We start from the raw sequence: 17032 nt of genomic DNA, 5'->3' as shown, positions 1-17032 counted from the left end.
GGAGAGATGGATTGCCGAAACTCGTTTTAATTTCAAATAGATGTCAATCAATATTGCTTAATGCTGGAGTTTCGTTAACTAAAGCTTTTGAATGTGTGTCCAATACCTTGTAGGATTCGTTATTCCCTGTGGGATAATGCTGACTGACATCGCGTGGTTCAGAAAGATAATCACAAGGTCACTTTGTGACCTAACGTGATTAAAAAAACACTGATAAAATTTTGAATATTGTATTATTCTCTGCATACGAATGCTGGTTATTGCGTATTATATGTAAGCAGGGCCTAGCTAATGAGAAATAAAAGAATCAGAGACAGGGTTGCATTTTATCGCCTTGAGAGTAGACATACAGGGTTGCATTTTATCGCTCTCAGAGTAGACATACAGGGTTGCATTTTATTGCCCTGAGAGTAGACATACAGGGTTGCATTTTATTGCCCTGAGAGTAGACATACAGGGTTGCATTTTATCACCCTGAGAGTAGACATACGTGGTTGCATTTTATCGCCCTCAGAGTAGACATACAGGGTTGCATTTTATCGCCCTCAGAGTAGACATACAGGGTTGCATTTTATCGCCCTGAGACTAGACATACAGGGTTGCATTTTATCGCCCTGAGACTAGACATACAGGGTTGCATTTTATCGCCCTGAGAGTAGACATACAGGGTTGCATTTTATCGCCCTCAGAGTAGACATACAGGGTTGCATTTCATCGCCCTGAGAGTAGACATACCACCGCAAAGGGTTAAACCTTTGCGGTGGTATGTCATCTCTCAGTCACCAACGCTTTTTCACCGTTCCAGTCGTATGTCTGCTCTCAGCCACCGCAGCAAAGAACCATACTGATCTTTTAGATTATATTATAATAAGTTGATAAGCTTCGAAGATACGTAGAATTCGAAATAATATTTTATAAATTGTGTTTAAGTAAAGTAATTCCAACCACCATGACACCCATGTATGAACTTAGTACGACCAAAAAGGGTTCGTTTAATGATTCAATAAATCAGAGGCGGTTAAATCTTGGAGCATGCGCCAAATGTACATCAAAGAATGATTGCATATTGAACAACAGTCAATTCTAATACTTCGGAAAGTTATTACCTCGCTTCAGATTTCATTAAATTTATTTGTTTGTTCATTAACTTTGTTTCACTAACACCATGGTAACTTATTACAGCTTTTTCAAAGAATGTTATTCTTTTATAGCTGTTTCTAGGAGTAGTGGTTGATAAAGAAGAAAACAATAACTCAGTATGAACATTTTTTAAAACATTTTGTAAAGAATAATCCCTAAATCTGTATGCTCTTATACATAGTAAAATGATTAGAATAAGTAAAAATTAAAATTGCAATTCAAAATATTTAGAAATGTTTTTAGGTGATTGGAGAGAAACATTATAAAGAATACTATAAAATAAAAAAAGAAAACTTAAGAAAAAGAATGAAAAAAACTTTGGTAACTCATGGATATAAATTATCAAATCGAGGTCAAAATTCCTGATGGTTCCAAAAATCATTTTGATGGCCACCATCATCCAACATTTTCCACTATGCGTTCATGGTCTTTGATATGCCAACAAACCCATGATGAAAAATGATACCTTAATACTATGGTGGTTTACGATCAAGAGAAGTTTGATTCTCATGGACCAAAATTCCGTGATGGTACATGATGGTTCCAACTATACAGGGTGTTCCAAAATTATCTTTACAACCTGGCTTGAAATTGATTACAGACTGGAAGTGCTTTGGACCACCAATGGTGCGCATGTTGAAGTGTACTAAACAAAACTTTATTGGTTGCAGTAATACATGCAAAAGACAGGATATAAATACCTCGTTTATTTTCGAAGTTATGAATTTTTGAAGTTGTAAAGAGAATTTTGGAACACCCTGTATATTTCCATGATGATTTAATGAGAATTCTTGTTAGTTCTCACGAATATACCATCAAAACAGTTTGGTTTTTTTTAATATTGGTCAATCATAAATCAGTCCGAATTCCTGTGTTGGGATCATGGTCATTCATGATCGTTCCGAGAATTGATTTCTAAGAAACTATGATGGAAATTTCTGATGGTTTAACATGAACAAGTCATCAAAACAAGTTGCTCATCTTATGTTGGACTATCTTAAATCAGACCGAATCCCTTCTTTGGTGTGATGGCTACTTCTGTTGGTTACTATCAAAAAATATAACGGTTCATGATGGAAGTATTGATGGTTGCCATCAAGATTATGTTGGTCCATCAATGGAAAACCATCAAAAACATTGACTTAGGGAGAGATTGGATAATCGTTGATTAAAAAATAACTTTGATAATTTTACTAATCCACCCTCCCTCTCGACAGAATTTTTTTTTATCACTACAACACTGCTCTGAATGTCGACGACGAAGGTTCAGAGTTCATTTCACTCCTTGGCAGCTATAGAACAATCAGCCTCGTCACAAAGCAATCAGCCTATCTGAGGTGATCATCCTCATGAGATCATTTCTGACTACTAACATTGAAGAGGGGTGCTTCATTAAACTGGCTTAAATGAATTAGCTTAACTGTGGGCTGAATTAGCTTAACTTTCCTCAGATTCTTTCCTTATCTCTCTTCATCAACGCCTGAAGCATGAACCTACAAAAAAGTGCTCTGGTCAGAAAAAACGGTGCATTATAACTCAAAAAAATTGGCGTATGGTAGGCAAAAAGTTGGCCACCCCTGATATAAATTAATTTTATCTATATAAAGGAGTTTCTTTTCTTTCACCAAGTGAACTAGGGATCCATACCTTCCTTCCCATGCCCGAGAATTGTCGTCGCAATTTTCTGGAAACTGAAGAATCGATGGATTAGCCAGCCAGATCTCCAGATCTCAATCTTGAAGAATTTATCTGAGGTGCTTATGGAAAGCTGATGTATTTGGATGAGGACGAACTGGCATAAAAACTTCTAAAATTTCTTATATCCGGAATAAAACCACAGTGTGAAAACTGTTTACCTTTAAGAAGGGGCCATTCCCCCATACTAACCTATTTAATTTTTCGAACCCGTAACCACCATTTCATACCTACCGACTCCGATCAATGTTACGTTTGATTATGCGTGCGTATGATGTAGGTGCCAACTTTTGTAGTCTAGTTGAGAATAATATTCTCAGAGTAACATTTATATTTGAACGTATAACTCATAATTTTAAAAGTAAAATTTTAAATATTATCGTATGACAAAATCAGACTTGTGTATATAAGATATATTAGTTTGGCAATTATGATTCTAAATTGCAAAATTCCTCTTTCTTTCTTTCTTTCTTTTTTTTTTTTTTTTTTTTTTTTTTTTTTTTTTTGAAAATTCTTATATAACTATACTAATTATTGCGCTAACACTTTGTAAAACATTTTTTTTTTTTTTATATTGCAAATTCAAAGTGCAAATCGACAGCTACAATATTGTATCTGCTAAATGTTGAATTCTGTCCATTAGTTCTGGAAATAACTAACCATTTCTGGTAATTCTCTTAATTTTTAACACCAGAATGTAGAAATTGGCCAGTTGCTCATAAAAAAATTAACTCTAATTAATTAATAAAAATTGATAAATAAAATAAATCCTCCCGTCTCAAACCCAAACGTCGACTTTTACAGTTTACATTGACTACCTACAATTTTATTTCAAAACTATAATTCCAAAAAAATTTTTTAAAAGATTTAAAAGTTAATTATTTCAAAATTTTCTTCGTGCTATTACAAAAACTCCTTTAGTTGTAACATCGCTAAGTTGTAGCGAAATCACGAATAAGAAAACAGATTTTGGAGAGATAACAGAGTTGTATTGTTCAAAGGAAATGTAGCAGTCATCAGGGGGGAAAAAGAAAGAGGGTACGATCTGTAAGAACATAAAAAGAAGCAGTAATCACTAATTGCTTGTTCTTTTAGATTTCCTATCTTTAGTCAAATAGTTAAACTATTGGATTAGTTGATTCGTTTGAGTAGCACGTTTAAATACAAGGACAAAGCAATTTAGTAGACTAAGTAACAACGATTATTCGAGCTTGACGTTTATTCGCTTATGCATGAAAGTCAGATGGACAATCTGATTAATTTACAACGTAATAAAACATGTGGTTCTATGATATTTTTTACATAACTATACATTTATATACTATAGAATAAGAGTTTATTCTACAGCTAAAAATAAACCATTGCTACTGATGAGTTACAGCTAGTCTAAAGGAATAGTTTATTGCTAAAAAAAAAGCTAGTTTGTTGGAATTTAGTTAAGTACAATACAATTCTTTAGAGGTGATTAAAATTAGAATATTTCAAGCTGTTTACATTCCTTGTTATCCAAAAGAACTTTGTAATTCTAATTCGATTCTAAGGTCTGCCCTTGATGGTACTGATTGTTTTCAAGTTTTTACGTATTAGCATATTCTACCGATGTGTATTCATCAATGTTCTTATTATAATTGAATCGTTTGAATTTCTTTTTTTCATTTAATTCACTTGTAGTTTTTATAGCTGGTACACAATCAATGTAGTTTCAACAGCAAGTAGGATTTTTATTATTATAATTTTTTTTTATTACATTTACAGTTAGATATGCACGACCTATGTCCTGTAGGCCAAGAATGACCCCCAAAACCTTTTAATTTTTTTCTCTGAACTGCCGAAAATGTTTCAAAAAATATAAAAGAAAAAAAGTGACCAATTATTTTTTAAGAAAGTTACTGATCTACTTTAGAGCCTTTCTCAAAAGATGAATGTTCTATTCATGTAATGTAAACAGTGAAAGGTAATTACTTATGAAATTGTACAAATAATTTGAAGGAGAAAAAAAAATTCGCAAGGTGAAAAGAACCACAGTGCTGACGTAAAATATCCTCAATGGTAGACGGATGAATTGTTAGAGTCCCTTGCCGCCAGGTCAACAATGGGAGGTTAGTGTTTTCCCTTACCGTGTAACGCAAATGCGGGTTAGTTCCTGCAAAAAGTCCTTCACGAAGACGAACTTCTCTCAATACTTGATTGAGCAGTTCCCTTGTCTTCTGTATTGGGTTCAAAAAAGGCTACGGGGTCGAACATTGGTAGTTCTAAACCCAAAATTGGGTAGGCTGTTCAACGACGGTTATGAAATAAAATAAGTATATTTGTTCAAATTTATTTACATTAATTTTTTTTATTATCTTAACGGGAGCAAAAGATTTATAACTCGTTCTTATTGCTTCCAAACAGAATCTAACTACTTCCCGCCTTTATGTATTACTGTATTACGTTAATGTTTTCACCCAGCACTGTATGTTGTAGCTCACTGCCCATAAATGGTTATATTTTGTACCCCACTACCAGTAAATTGTTGTGTATTCATGTTGATAGTTTTTAAAAAATTTGGAATGAAAACTACAATGCTATTTTAGCCATTAAATTTTTTAATAAATTGAATAAAATTTAATGTGAGGTTATCTATTGTACTATTTTCATTAATCTCATGTAAGAAGTACGCGGTGATAATAAACTAACTTTGCCAACTTCCACACTGATTGTACAGCTTGCGAAAATGGAACAAATTTTAGTGAAAGGCAAAAGTTTACTAGTTCAAGAATGGTGTTCAAAACGAGAACTTAGACTTCACGTTTTACAGTGTCAGAATTTTATTTTCATTTTCAACCAGCTTTCCTATGCACGAAGCGTAATTCTCATATTAAAATCGTTAATTCAAATTAAAACTAATGTTTTAGCTTGCATAATAGCGTCACTTATATACTCAAAGAAGGCGAGATGCAGCATGCAAAGAAATTTGATTTTTCGTTTTTGCCGTTGTCGTCAAAAAACTTGTATAATTGCTAACATATTGAGAATTTATAAAATGCTATTTTCATTGTCCATGCCTGGCGCCTTTTTTTTAATATATATATATAGATTTTTTATTTTATTTTTATTGTATTTTACAAACTTTTGAGAATGTGGTATTATTAGACAGCACAATATTTTTCAAAAAAGGTAGAAAATAATTTTTGTAACTTCTTTGAATTTTGTCTCAAAACTTTAAAGCAATAAAATGATGCGATTTGTGGTCTTGTGTAAATAATTTAGAACTACACGTTTTATTTAGAACTACAATTTGTAGAGTTTTTGAAGTCCAATTTTTTTTCTTTTTTAATACAGTTTAAACTGATGAAACCCGATTTGGATGACGCTACAAAAATTCTTTTAATGTTAATCGCATAACAATTGAGATAATTATCAAAAATCTAAAAACAACAATTCTAAATCTGAACGCAACTGTTATACTATTTGAATACTTATCAAAAACTGTTCCTTGCAGAATTGAATTGGCGTAATTTTGTCGCAAAAATTAATTAAGAATCTAAAATAGCACACGCGTTTAGATCTCAAATTGAAATTATGTGACAGCCTTTTATTTACAAATTTTGAAATATGCTGCCAAATAAAGTTAATATCCGCCATCAGTTTATTTGTGAAAATTAAATAAAGAGGATTAAAAGCATATTTAGAATTTCCCCTCCTCGTCTCCACCCCTTCGACAGTCGGAAGAGCCTCTTGACGAGTTCCCCTCTAATTGAAAACGTCAATTTTATGAATTTTAACATCCTTATACATTCAGTATTTAAGTATTATATACAACTGCTGTATTAAAATTTAGCCCTTCATTTACATATCTATCAGACTTTGCAAAATCTTTAGATCTGGACCATTAATAATTTTTTAATGAAGTACGTATTTAAATCCTGATAGACAGATGATAAAATCCAGTTTAATGTGGTGAAAATTTATTTGTGGACAGTCCCTTGAAGCAATGGTGACAGGTCATCGATGAGGAAAAGACATTGGAGAGAAAGACTGGAGAGGATAAACAGTAATCCTCTTTATGTGACCCGGCAGAGCGGAAACACTGTAATGATATCGACAGAGAAGTAATCGCCTATGATGATCTCGCCATCTCATGTTTCCTGCCAATCCGCTATGTGGCGCGCGCAGTCTTTGTTTTGTTTTCCATGGAAAAGAGGGATTGGATTTCTAAAACCCAGAGATTAAAGAACAACAAGCCAAATGAGTTCTACGATATCAATACCGGCTAGAAGAATAGAATTATTCCTTGGATCGCTTGAGGCTGTTAAAAGATTCGAATGTCTAATGTATTTCTGTTTTGACTGGCTTGGAATGTAATTAACTTCATCGTTCGAATGTTCTCGGAGTCTTTTGGCAGGCTTTAAATGCTCGACTTCAACGAATAATTCCATCCTAATAAGCTGTTTTGTTCGATTCAAGCTGCAGTTAATTAAAATATACTTCACTAGTTCTATTTATTTTAAGATTGGCATTAAATCCTTCTAAAACGACGAACCGTTATTTTCTATTTATTTAAAAGTCATCATTGTTTAAAATTGAATTTCGGAATAAGAGATGTTAATGAAACACTCGATGACTTATTCTTCACTAATAAAACTTTAATTATTTCGAACAATTTAATTAATCTATTTTAATTAAGTGCAATTAAATGTAAATAGAATGTACTTAAATTTCACAAAGATTAATCCTGGCATTTAGTTTAAATTTAATTACACTATAGCATTAAGTTATGCAGAGTATCCCACTATGTATCTAAACAGGAATTCTTATCTTATTTAATTATGTAAAGTATTACTATTATGTTATATTTTCAACTATACTCAAATATTATTCCGGAAGTTTATGTTTTAAAATATTAAAAGGGGTTTCAAAACAGTACTTAAATTAAATAGAAGACACAATTTCTATTTTTTTAATTATAAATATTTTAATTGAAACATTAAGTACAAAGGATAGAGTTTTGTATTAAATTATAGCACATCGGACAAATAAGTGCCATAGCTTTATTAACACATGCACACTCTTTTGTTGAAATTTTCCTTTAACATTTTGCATAAATGTGGCTACATTTCGTTGATACAGCATTGAATTTCCTACTTCAATGTATGGGTGTATATGGGCTTGTAGTCGCATGAAATTTTTTTCATGATTATTGTTTTTCATCATGGGTCCTATTTATAATTGTAAGTTATATATTTCACACAGATTTACGCTCTTAAGGCTTTGTTTCAAAGGCCTCTGTCGTCATATGAATTTATGCTTTTTTTTGTGAACAGTATGCTGTTTTCATAAGTGTTATAAGTTAGCCTACCTTTAACCTGTTACTCATGACTGTTGAGTTAAGTTCAGCCTACCTTTAGCCACCGCCCTCTATGTTTGTTCTGTAAATGGTGCAAAACGACAATATCGAGAAAAGCCACAATTTTGAGAAAATAAAACGTTCGTGGTCTAATTTTTTAATATTTGAAAACTAACTCCCAATGCTGCATTATCTGTTCTCATTTAAATGCTGCAAAGAATGGGAATAAAGCATTGATTTTGATAATTTTCCTTTAGTTGCAAAAAATGTCGCCAAATTGGCAATTTTCAAAAAAGTTTAATAACTTTTAAAATATTTTAGTTATTTGTCCGTTCTGAACCTCAGATAATTCTTTACAGCAAGTTGTCATGTAGAGTTTAAAATTATAGCTTAGCTTCAAGCGTAAGGGACTTAAATAGTGACTTTTCTTATTTTCCTTTGCAACAGATCTTCGAAAAACCTTTTTGAAAAGATAATTAACTTTAAGAAATCGCCAAATTGGCAACTCTTTTTTTACCTTAGTGAAAAAATTCAAATCTCCAAAAAGTTCTTTGTTCTTGCAAATTTTTATGAGCCCAGTGATCTGGGCTCTTAAAAATTTAATCTTTTTATGAGTATAAAACTTTGATCTTTTTATGATTGTGTACAGATACGTTACAATACTGAGAACAGGAAAACAAATCCTTTACCAGTGTTCCTCATTTGCTAATCAAAACTTTATTAACAAAATTCTGCCAATTAGCAACTGTTGGACGTTTTCTCACAATTTTTATTTACGTAACCTAAAAAAAATATAATTATTTAAACCTTTTGCGATTTTCTATTTATTCTGAAGAAAAAAATTCTTACAATACAATTCCTACAATAAACTTATTCCCCTTTTTTTTAAAAAGCATTTTCAAATGTTTGAAAGAAATGTAATCATTAAAACCTAAAATGTCTTACGAAAGTTTTATTTTTAATAAAAAAGTATTTACATTTTTCGAAAAAAATTGTGCTTTAAATAAATAATTGTTAAAATATTCTTAAATAGCGAACTTCAAAAACATCTCATTAAAATATTATACTCCGTTTAAATTAATTGGTAACAGAGCGTTAAAAAAATTACTTCTATTTACAAAAAAAAAAGAAGTTAAAAGTTCGTTAAAGAGTAGGTGGAATAAAATAGCAAAAGAATATTGTTTGTTTTTACAACCCATTTAATCACAGAGTTATGATTATAGATAGCACAAACGTGTTGATGTTATATTGAGTTGTTGAAATAAAAGGCTATTCTTTAGAGAAACGATTTATTCAACAACAAAAAAAGGGGGGCGAGACGGAAATGCTGCTATCTTAATTTTTGTTTGCTTTATATGACCGTCAACCTGGTAGTCAAAGTTCAAGCATGAATAATTGCCAAAGAGATAAAAATAAAAAGTTGTTTGCCGCGATTACTCTACTTGTGGCGAAACTGAGCTAATATTTCTTTTAGTTAATCTTCACATAAAGCTATTTCCTCACGCGAAAAAAGAAGAAATACTTGCCAAATAAGGATAAAAATTGGTGAGTCACGTGATCCGTGTGGGATTTAGTCACTCAACGTAACTCAGTGGCGTGCAAGAATAAGCAATAAAAATTTATCACCCTTCTAAGTTTAGTATATTTAGATATTTGTTGCGATAACTCTGGTTACATACCATGAATTATTTAACAGCAGTTTGAAGATTTTATATATTTATGAATTTTTCTACATGGATTCTTTATTAGTATTACAATTGCAACAGATCATCGATCCAACTTATGATGAGTTTCTTTCTCAAAAGATTATTCTACATGCTAATAAATTGCAATATTTCTCCCTTTTTTTTCGTCTGCACAATATTTGTTGTCCAATCATCATGTATAATTTATGATGAAAATCATAAAAGTTTGTAAAAAGGCAAAACTACCTGCCACGAAATTATAATTCTTTGTAGATAATTTTTTATTTATTTATTTTATTTAAGTAAAAATATTTGAAATATCCCTCAAAGTGTATAATTTCCATCAAAGGGTAGGATATACGCTGAGACGGACAAAATCTAGCTTCAGTTCTATAAAAAAGAACTATCTTCGGTGTCTAAACGTCACATGAAGGTAGAGACGTAAAGAGATAAACACGTATTATTTTATTTCTAACTAAATACAGACTTACAAATCGTTCGCAATTAAGATTAAAGATTTTCTTCCGTTGTGGAGAATGTCTCAATTTTTTCGAACAGTTACAGTAAAATCAAAAATGATAAATTATTTATCAATTATGGTTCGATTATAATATATTCGAAACTAACAACATTTCAGTGAATCGTATGCTCACGGAAATGTTCTAAATTGCTGATAAAAAATTACTTCGAGTTTACTCGAAATCCTCAATAAATTGTTTGTTTGGATTTTACTCAAAACTTTTTGTGCTAAATTTTATTTTTTTGTTGAATTATGCCAAAGCAACTTTAAAATGAAGTGCTAAAATGAAATGCTTAAATTTACGGTTTACCTTTCAAAATTCTTTTTTCTATTGCAATGTTCTGAAATCTAAAAGAATGCAAATAAGATCATACTACCAACAGTTGTGGCGCCAATTCCACTGAAGTATGAACCTTCCTTGACCCTTGGGGTCATACCTTTGTCTCAGATTACCCCAGAATATCCCTTTTCAAGGGTTCCTCATGGTTCCTATCACAGCGAAAAAGCTTTTAAAGTTCTTATAGACAAGAGTAAACAAAATAAAAGAATTCTGACTAAAACCACATCCTGAAAAGAGCTTTACTGTTTCCAAAGAAAGATGTTTGAAATCAACACATTTTAATTTAGAAAATATGTCAAATAAGTGCTGCATTTTTTTATAAAAAAAACTTACTAAGTATTTTATAACTTAGAATGAACCTTCACAATTTGTTACCCAAATAACGTTTCTATAATAAATGTGTTCTAAACCGTTTTTTGTTCCGGATGCACATCATACCAAGAGTTAAATTGCCGATGCAGTTAAAATAAAAAATGACATTTAATTAAATGTTAGGAAGCTTCCCATTATTTAACTGTAAAAAAGACACAAACAATTCCATCCGATCAGACGATTTTCCATACCATGACAACAGAAGTAATGAAACTGCAGGAAATTCTTTGGGCGATAATAATTATCATAACTCCATTGCTTTCTTATCATGTAACGGCCCTAATCAACATTTCTCAACAGAACTCATATCTTTTCTGGTAAGGGACTGCACCTTTACATACAAACTTGACCTGAAAATCAACTCTAAAAACCATTCCAAAAATATCGTCTGCTTTTTTAATCTATCTTGAACTGCACTTTGCTATTGCTTAAGTTAGCCCTTGTTCTGATTGATGCTCTTACATCATTGCTGCTTGAGAGTTGTATTGTTTTTATTTTTATTTTAAACGTTGGACTCGAATTCTACAACAGCCTTTGGATGTTGCTTAAGCCATTTATCGAATCATTAAAGCCATCAAAAACGACAATAATTTACATCACACAGATTTTGTAAAACTAATTATTGGAAGCAATATCAGTTTCCTCATACATTAAACAAGATACTATTCGTATTAAAAACACGATGTGTACAGTGTTCAGTATTCCTAGAATTATAATTAAATCTCGCCACATACGTCGTGAGAATTTAAAACGAATCTTGTCTTTCCAATATGGATTCTGTTTCATTCTGATAAAAATTTCTCCCTCTTAATCGAAGTCCTTTTATCTCGAGGGCTGGCTTGGAATTCTATCTCTTCGATCGCCATCTAATCAAATAACATGGGTTCGTTTTAAAATTCCCAATGGCTGTTCAATATTTCAATAAAAGGAATTGCACTATCGCGAAGCTCAGAACAAATTCGAAAGTGTTATGGAGCTATTCGGTTTATTGGGTTTTAGAAAAAGAATTTTTGTTTCGGCGAAAGTGTAGTTATTTGATTTCAATATTACCTTTTTGTTCTAATAATCTTGGTAGGTTTTGAAGCTGTAAAAATTAGTTAATTTCCCGTATCTAGGTTTAAAATCTGAAATGAACAACACAATTTTGCTCTAATGAGGATAACAAAGCAAAGGTGTATCAACAACCTAAAAAATTAAAAATTTTCAAAAATCTAGACCTTTTTTTTTAAAAAAAAAATATCAAAATATGTACTACTATGAAAAGTACACAGTAATATTTAAAACCTTCTAAGAAATGTGTGAAGATCGAGAAAACTGCTGGGATTTACAAAATAAATCATGAGAATTATTTTGCTGGTGATATGTGTAGAAAGATTCCTGGAGAATAAAATGCAATATTGGCATATAATTTATAAAGAAATGTAGTAAAATAGTAAATAAAAATGTTGTTAATTAAATGTTCTGATGAACAGGGTGTAGTGGAAAAGAAACGCCATTTTTTGCTCTGATTTATTTATTTTTTTTAATTATCTAATTTTAGGATTAAATTCAAATGAAACATGTCACTTTGCATGAAACTAAAATTTAAGTTTTAATTTATTTTACTGCTGTAAATCATTCTTGAAAAAACTTTATTTCTTTTTGTGCACAAATCTGTTTACTTCTGAAAATCTCCGAAAAAATATTTTTCCAATTTTTTCTTTCCACAAGTTCAATGTTTATTCTAATTATGAAATATTTCCCCGTATTTCTTCGTTTTGCTCTTTAATAAAATTTTTAAAGTTAGGGTATTTTAATGTCTTATGTAAGCATTGCTTATACTTCTCCTCCCTTGTCAGTAAAAATAAGCAAATCACAACCCCTATTAGGTACTTACTTAATATTTGAAAATGTGAACCTCTCAAATTGAATAAAACTGAATAAGGTAATAATGTAAGGAGTTTGCATTTTGTAATAAAATGTTTTTTATGTATCGATATTCCGTAACAGTCGTTGAACAGCCGACGCACTTGTGTGTTTACGACTTGCAATTTTCAATTCCGTAGCCTTGTAACTTTGAACCAAATCCAGAAGACAAGGGAAAACCTGGATCAAGTATTGCGATTGCCACCGGGGATTTATATATCTATAATAGCATTTAATTATGCTGTGATTTTGTATATGAAACCATACATTAAAATCGTCAAAAAGGAATTTTAAATCAAATGCGGTTAGCACTAAAAAAATTTAACTTTTCAGATATTTTAGCATTTTTTGGAGATAAATATAATTGTATTCTTTTTAACAAAACTATTTACAGTATAATTCTTTTCTTAATGTAATTACCGTTGACCGGTTTGTTAAGTTCATTCAGGTCCTACTTTCTCTGACACATCCATCATAGAGAAGATTGGAGATTTTCTGGGAATTCTGTCATTGAAGTTACACCCATTCTGACCATCCTATATCTCTTTTGTTACCATAAGACCACAATGCCTTGAGCTCAGTGAGGAATTCATGGTTGGTGAACCAAGACCACCTCAATGAAATCCTTTTTACATGGACTCCTGAGTTTCTTCAATGCTATTTAACATTTATCTATCTCTACATGCCTTCTTAAGAGGAGTGATTCAATTTCTAATACAAAAAAGGAATGTATTGTTGAGAGTCAGCGTGAAATAAATTTTAGACCTAATGAGAATTTTAGTATGTTCTTGTAAAGAATTTTCAAAAAATTAATTTATCTATCTCTACATGCTTTCTTAAGAAGAGTGATTCAATTTCAATACAAAAAAGGAATGTATGGAAAACTTAAGAGTCAATATGAAATAAATTTTAGGCCTAATGAGAATTTTAGAATGGTCTTGAAAAGAATTTTCAAAAAATTAATTCTAGACAACAACAAATTTAATTTAAATCGAATTTAAGATATTAGATCAGATTTTTAAAAAAATTCTTTTGGACGTGAAGTTATTGTTTTTCATTTTCACTTGTTTGCAAACTTTTTTGATAATAAAAGCAACTTGATTCAGATAAACTTAAAGGCTTACTAATTGGTGTCATTATTATCCACTTTCACGAAATTATTTACAAGTTGAGATTAACCAAATTTTAAACCATTTGTTTTTTGATTGACAGACTTCTTGTGCAAGGAAAAAAGTTTTCTTGGGGTACCATTTTGTTTTCTTCTTTATCGTATATTTTTCAAACATCAAAACAGTTCTATAATAATAAACTTGGTGGTTTACTGATGATTAGTGTCATGAACTTAAATAATCACGAAAATACTTTCAGGTTACGGTCAACCAAGTTTTAAATCATTTGTTTTTTTTAATTGCCAGGCTTCATACTCTATATCCAAGGGAAATAAAAAAATTTCCCTTGTTTGTAAATTTCTTGAAAACAAATTTTATTTAAATCAACTGAAATGATTGATGTCGTTTGCGACTCATCTATGAATTTTTTATGCTTCGTTGGCGTAAAAACGGCATTTGTGTCATTTCTCACAAGAATGCAACAACTAGTTATAGAAGATATACGGCAGTTATTATTTATTATAAATATTATTGGCGGGGTATGCAAGTACATAATGGCTATCTTTGAAATCTTTTGCAATCGAGAAAACTTCCGTAGGCATTCACAAATGGTCGTTATCAAAACTGAACAATTTTCTCAAAATTCAATAGAATCCAGTTTTTTTTTGGAAGTGCAGCAGTTGTTTTAATAAAAAAAAATGCATCTTTTTGGTTTTGCGTTAAGAAAGTATTAAAAATTGTAGCATTTTCATTTTCGCTCTATATTAAAAAATCGTAAGGGCCACTGCCGCTGTTTTGGGTGTTTCAACTTAACGTTACATAATTCTCTTGTTGCTAAAAAACTATTGAAATTAGGAACTTAAAAATACGAAAGTTTGTACAAAAATATACAAGAAATTCTATTGAATAAAGAAAATAGTTTTTGATAGTTAGTTTGAGAATTATTAACTATTAAACTTGACGTAAAAATACCATACGGGCCGCTCTTGGACCACAGGAACTACAGAGTTGAAATTTGGCATGCTCATAGGGCCATATTTGTTTTTGAACTTAGCGCAGAGTTTGTTTGTTTTCTCAAAATTCCAATTTGTTCGAACTTTGTCGCAATTTTAATTGCTTTTTTCATGAATTGTTTCACTATTTTGCCTTAAATTAAGATTATTTATGCCTTGTTGTAGGAAATATATTTTTCTCTCGCGCAAATTTTATTTCTTTATTTTATAAACTCGAACTCAAGTAAATGGCAATCAGAAGTAGAAAGAAAAAACGAAAGAGAAAGATAATACATGATGCCAGATATAACCTTAATATTAATATGTAAATTTTTAAAAAACCTAAATCAGATTTAAGCGATGCAAACCGTTTTCTATTTGAATTGTTTTTAATCTCGTTCTCGTTAACAAGAAAAATAACTTCTTATTTATCTCATCTTATTGAGTTACATAATTTGTATTCCTTAGTTTTTTTTTTTTTTTTTTTTTCAAGTACAGATTATTATTTTTCAAATCCAGGCAATAGTTTATTTCGCTACGATTGACGCATTAGCAAAATGTTCTTATACAGCTAAAATAATTTCATATTTTAAATATAAAATGCTCCGTTTTTTTTTGTGGAAAATACTGACGCTTAAGAAAAAAATATACAAATAATGATTAATGAAAAGCAAATACGAGGTTTGGCGATTGGAGCGAAAGGAGGCGGAGCCTCCAAGATATTTAAAAAAAAATGTAAATTCACACAAATAAAATTTATTATTTTTTAAAACTAATTATGACACCAAACCCTAATGGCCGGGTTGGTAGGGCGTTGAACTCGTGTTCGTGAGAATGAGAATTCCAGCCGGCCGTAGAATCTCCGTGTATTAAGTGATGATTGGTGCACGTTAAAATCTGTCGTAAGTCCTCCAAGTTCCCATAGCAAATCAAAACCTCTGGGTGTACTGATCAACGAGTTTCTTTGTCTTCTGGATTGTGGTTGAACATTGGTAGCTGTAAACTAAAAATTTGGGTCGGCTGTTCAACGACGGTTATAAAATATAAAATGTTGAATAAAAATGTCTTGATATGTGGATACAAATCATGTTGAATAAGTTCAGGTATTTGATTATACGTTGTCTATCTGGTTTTAAGAAACTAATTGTCTGAGGAATGTTTGAATAGAATAACAAATTTACCCGAAAAATAAGTTCATTTGTTTTAAAATTTCAAAAACAAATAAGGCAATAAAGTTAAGGTGAACCCACTGCACTTACAATCCTAGACTTGAATGACTTTAACTGCTCATTTCACATAGCTCAATGTTACTATTATTCTTCAGGTCATTTTATAGCACTTTCTAAGATAATAAATTGTATTCCCTTTCCAATAAAGTTACAAAAACATTTAAACAGCTGTTCAAGTCTAAACTTTATTCTCTCGTCGTATGAAATGATGATTTTAGGCCAAAAATATGCCATCTTTATAGCTGTTACGTATATTCATGTTAGATTTAAATTTTGCGTATCTCTTACCAGTGTTCTAAATCTACTTGCAAAAATGGCGCGAAGTGCCAAAGAAACGATAAACCAGTTTTATTTATCTATTTTCGTCTAATTTATTTTTATTTAATTTATTTTAATTTATTTTTATTCCATTTATTTTTATTTCATTTATTTTATTTATATTTATTTTTATTTCATTTATTTTATTTATATTTATTTTTATTTCATTTATTTTATTTATATTTATTTTTATTTTATTTATTTTTATTTCATTTATTTTATTTATTTTTATTTCATTTATTTTATTTATTTTTATTTCATTTTATTTATTTTTATTTTATTTCAATTCATTTTTATTTCATTTCAATTCATTTTTATATTATTCATTTACTTTTTATGAAAATTGAGATTCGGTTTTTTAATAATTGAAAAGTTACACAAAAACTGCATTGTTAGGG

The 17032-nt window shown here is 30.5% G+C and overlaps 1 protein-coding gene across 1 annotated transcript in view; it reads right to left on the bottom strand.

Annotated features, from left to right (window-relative positions):
* LOC147807118 (uncharacterized) overlaps positions 1-17032 on the bottom strand; it is a 79377-nt gene that overhangs the window by 39905 nt on the left and 22440 nt on the right. The gene's annotated exons all lie outside the window — the stretch shown is intronic.

This window comes from Parasteatoda tepidariorum, chromosome 7, assembly GCF_982258835.1.
Source record: "Parasteatoda tepidariorum strain Cologne lab strain chromosome 7, Ptep-v5.0, whole genome shotgun sequence".
Classification (NCBI taxonomy): Eukaryota; Metazoa; Arthropoda; class Arachnida; order Araneae; family Theridiidae; genus Parasteatoda; species Parasteatoda tepidariorum.
The sequence above is the reverse complement of the archived record's forward strand: the minus strand, read 5'-3'. Positions and strand labels throughout refer to the sequence as shown.